This window comes from Pagrus major, chromosome 2, assembly GCF_040436345.1.
Source record: "Pagrus major chromosome 2, Pma_NU_1.0".
Taxonomy (NCBI): Eukaryota; Metazoa; Chordata; class Actinopteri; order Spariformes; family Sparidae; genus Pagrus; species Pagrus major.
Window position 1 is genome coordinate 760,916 of NC_133216.1, and position 5,000 is coordinate 765,915.

General features: G+C 49.2%; 1 protein-coding gene across 2 annotated transcripts in view; it reads left to right on the top strand.

Moving 5' to 3' along the window:
• Positions 1-579, top strand: part of rnf168 (ring finger protein 168) — a 17,795-nt gene extending 17,216 nt beyond the window's left edge. For both annotated transcript variants that reach the window (XM_073484264.1, XM_073484272.1), the window contains exon 8: positions 1-579. This exon is cut by the window's left edge and continues 1,908 nt beyond it. The gene's annotated coding sequence lies outside the window, so the exon portion shown is untranslated.
• Positions 580-5,000: the final 4,421 nt, after the last annotated feature.

Here is a 5,000-nt window from a genome sequence, read left to right on the forward strand (position 1 = left end):
ATCAGATTCATGTTAGCATGTTAGCGTCTATCAGATTCATGTTAGCATGTTAGCGTCTATCAGATTCATGTTAGCATGTTAGCGTCTATCAGATTCATGTTAGCATGTTAGCGTCTATCAGATTCATTTTGAGTTGAGTTCTGTGAGTGTTGTGATCACTCCTGCCTGAAGGGGGCACTGCTGGAAGGTTTGGTCGTTCGTCTGACAGAAAAGAATCAGATAAATTAAATATGAAACATGTTTTTTCTTTATTTCTACATGTTTTCAGATGAAATGAGACATTAAACAAATGGCTGGTTCAGATGTTAAACTGACGTTTGAACAAAGTGAGAAAAGTGACTCTGCTTCAGATCATCAGTGTTTCAGCTCAGGTGTCTTTGTTACCTGAAGATGCTCATTTATCAATAAACCAGAGTGAATCAATAAAGATGGAACCGGCGCCTCGTCTGTCTGAACCACGAGTTTACACCAAAACACTTGAGGAGATTTGACTTTGGTCAGAACTGAATCATGAGTTTGACTTTAACGTGTCGGCTGATCTGAAATCAGAGATGATTAAAATAAAGAACGATGACATCATGAAGTTGTTTTTCTTTCTCTCTTCAGTGACTGTTGTTAAAAGTCAGCGGTCTCTGTGAGGAAGAGGAAGTGTGACGTCTCTGGTGTCTCTGTGGTCATGTGACCCGTCTGACGTCTCGTCGTGAATCAGATGCAATAAAACGCCTGAAGTGTTTGAAGCGGCTGAGTCAGGATGTTTAAAGTTCTCTTGTAGTTTCATTTTCTGATTCATCAACCAGTGATGATTGTTTCTGTCTGGATCAGCTTGTTCTGGCCCGATCAAAGCTCGTTAATATTGATTATCTGTTGACAGTCTGAACTGTAACTAATATTTACTGAGATGCTGATTCATCTGAAATAAACACCTGATCCAGATCCTGACGGTCCTGGTTCAGAAACATCGGCTGATGGTTTATGAGAGAAGAGGTGTCACTCTGGTTGTACAGTGGTGTTACAGAGGAGAGCGTCTTCACTCACAGATGGTCTTTGATGAGTTCAGTTAATCAATGAATGAACATTAGTGACATCAACATGAGAAGAAGCTTTGAAGATGATGAGGAGGGGACAGAAGAAGAACGTCCTCTCACCTGTTCGTGCACCATAAACTGGTTTTCGTCCTTTCAGTTTGCAGCTGTCAATCAAACTGGTTTTAACCAATCAAACAACCGACTGAAGCAGTGAAGCTCCTCCTCCTGATGACCCCACAGGGACCACCTGAGGAGGGTCAGGGTTCTGATGTGGATTCAGACTCTGGTGCGGTGGAACAGGTCCAGAACACCTGTCACATGAGACCATCAGACGACCTCAGACCTGAAACCAGGTCAACCAGAACACATCATCCTGTGATGGTCATGATGTTTCCCATGAGTCTTTGCTGTCTTGTGACTCACAGACGAGCTAAAATAAGAAGAACTGAAAATAGAGAAGAGCTGAGGTGGATCAGCTGTTTACATTTATATTCCTGTCTGATGCTCATTATAATAATAATCAGTGACCTTTGACCTCCGGCTGTCCTGTGAGTCACCTGCACGTTTCCATTCTTTACATCGTCTCATGTTAAAAGTTACATTCATGATATTTAGTCAGTCAGTGTGGGTGCTTCCTGTTTCCATATATGGCCGTGGGCATGTCTCTGTGAGTTATAAATGTTGGTTCCTCAGAATGACTTGAAGTTGATCATCTGTCTGTTGAAGCAGCTCTGCACGGTGAGTTCTCATCAGCACACATTTAAACATTATATCATTTATATTATATTAATATTATTTATATTATATTTATATTATCGGTCCAGTCTGAGCTCAGCAGGCTGCAGCTGTGACACAAACATGTTTATATGAACGTCAGGTCATTTTCAATTTAAACTGTTCAATAATACAAATGTTTAATCTGCAATTAATTTAATATTTTCACTGTTTTATTAAACAACATCTGTCAACATCAACAACAGACATCAGAAGACACAGACAGAGAGACACACAGACAGACAGACACAGAGAGACAGACAGGTGGCTCCTTTCTTGTCGTTGCAGATTAAAATACATCATGTATCACAGCTTTGCTGTTTGTCAGTAACAATAGAGAAGTTCATGTAATCTGCTGTCTGAGCTGGAGAGTCCTGCACTGATGATCCAGCCTCTTCAGTCCAGACCTGGGCTGTCCTGGTCTGGACTGTCCTGGTCTGGGTTTGTATCTGATGAGGGCTTTGACTGTCAGGTGGGCTGACGGATGAGTATTGTTGGTTCACACCTGCTTGTTGTTGTTGAGGTGGTTGAAGACGCAGTAGAAACACTGTCCGCCTGCTGTTAGCATCATGTAGCTCGTCATGGTTGTGTTAGCATTAGCTTGAGGGTGAACAAACAGCTGCAGGTCAAAAGGTCCCCAGATCCATAATGTAGTCAATTAATATGAAAAACGATCAATAATGAAAATATTTATTTTTGATGTGAATGTTTATGTAGCGCTAACACAGCGTGCTAACTCCACTAACACACGGACAGATGTGTGTGTCGAGGTGTCTGCAGTGTGTCGGCGTCTCTCTGCTGCCATTGGCTGTCGTCTGCATGCTGTCCAACATCCTGCTGCTGCTTCCTGAACTCAACGTCCACTTCCTGTTGGAGGGTCACGTGACCAGAGAGGCCACCTGGGCCACTGGCCTGTGGGGGTCCGGCTGCCTGGTACGAGTGTGTGTGTGTGTGTCATGTGCTGTATGTGTGTGTCATGCTGTGTGTGTGTGTGTGTACGTATGTGTGTGTGTGTCTGTTCAGTTTTGTGTTTTTATGACTCATTAATTCGTCTCAGAGCTTCTCTGGAGTGACCAGTTCTCATCTAACACACATGATGATGATGATGATGATGATGATGATGATGTCATCAGACTGAACATAAAGTGAATATTTGTATTTAGATAACAAACAATGTCAAAGCAAAAATATTGGAAAAATAAAATAATTCACTTCGACTGAAAATATTAAAATGGTGTGACAGAAACACGACTACACACTGAACACACTGACTGTGTGATGAAGGACGAGTACACAGAAACTGAAACAAAGTACAGAACTCGAGTAAATGTACTTAGTTACTTTGGTCTGTAGGACCGATTATAGGACACATCTGTCCTCAGGTGATCTGGTCGGTATTCAGTTTTAATCAAGCAGAATCTCATTGTCATCAACATGTTATCAATATAAAATCAATAAGAGACAAACACACTGATTACTGATCCAAACACTGATGTTTGTCTGATTACAGGTTCTGTTCACAGCTCGAGGGCTCATCCGGAGCAGCAGAACCACAGGCTGCTGCGCCTTCAGGAGTCAGGTGAGCCCATCAATACAGATGTTTTCTGATTATATCACAAAACTTCAATCTGTCTCTATCCAGATGTTGTGTCAGGTGTTACAGGTGTGTGTGTCTCTATCCAGATGTTGTGTCAGGTGCTATACTCGTGTGTGTGTCTGCTGGTTTCGGGGTTCTGTTGTCTCGTCAGCGCCACCGGTCTCTCTCAGGGTCCTCTCTGTCTATTCAACACAACCTCTGGTCCCACCTGGGGGGTCCCACTGCAACCTGTCCCCAACAGGTGAGACACACACACACACACACACACACAAATGAATGTGTACTGACTGCTGACTGGTGTCTCTCTTGTCTGTCTGTCTGTCGTGTCTCTCTGCCTGTTGTCTCTCTTTGTCTCTTGTCTCCTGTCTCTGTCTCTTGTCTCTCTTTGTCTCTCTGTCTCTTGTCTCTCTATCGCTCTCTGTCTCTTGTCTCTTTGCCTCTTGTCTCTTGTCGCTTGTCTCTCAGACATGCAGGGTATCTGTACAACAGGACCATGTGGACCGGAGTGTGTCTGGAGCCCAGAGGTGTAGTCCAGTGGAATGCAGTTCTGTTCAGTGTGATGGGCGGCGCCAGCGGGCTGCAGACGGTCCTCTGTGGAGTCAGCGTCCTCAACACAGCGCTGGGACTGATCCTGGGACACGGTGTCTGCCACAACAAGGTAATGACAAAACTCTCAATTCACCATGCTGCCATGGCCACGCCCCCTCCGCACCGTGCTGCCATGGCCACGCCCCCTCCGCACCGTGCTGCCATGGCCACGCCTGCGCTGCACCATGCTGCCATGGCCACGCCCCTCCACACCGTGCTGCCATGGCCACGCCTGCGCCGCACCATGCTGCCATGGCCACGCCCCCTCCGCACCGTGCTGCCATGGCCACGCCCCTCCACACCGTGCTGCCATGGCCACGCCATGCTGCCATGGCTACGCCCGCGCCGTACCGTGCTGCCATGGCCACGCCCCCTCCGCACCGTGCTGCCATGGCCACGCCCGCGCCGCACCATGCTGCCATGGCCACGCCCCCTCCGCACCGTGCTGCCATGGCCACGCCCCCTCCACACCATGCTGCCATGGCCACGCCCCTCCACACCGTGCTGCCATGGCCACGCCCCTCCACACCGTGCTGCCATGGCCACGCCATGCTGCCATGGCTACGCCCGCGCCGTCCCGTGCTGCCATAGCCACGCCCCCTCCACACCGTGCTGCCATGGCCACGCCCGCGCCGTACCGTGCTGCCATGGCCACGCCCCTCCACACCGTGCTGCCATGGCCACGCCCGCGCCGCACCATGCTGCCATGGCCACGCCCCCTCCGCACCGTGCTGCCATGGCCACGCCCCTCCACACCGTGCTGCCATGGCCACGCCATGCTGCCATGGCTACGCCCGCGCCGTACCGTGCTGCCATGGCCACGCCCCCTCCGCACCGTGCTGCCATGGCCACGCCCGCGCCGCACCATGCTGCCATGGCCACGCCCCCTCCGCACCGTGCTGCCATGGCCACGCCCCCTCCACACCATGCTGCCATGGCCACGCCCCTCCACACCGTGCTGCCATGGCCACGCCCCTCCACACCGTGCTGCCATGGCCACGCCATGCTGCCATGGC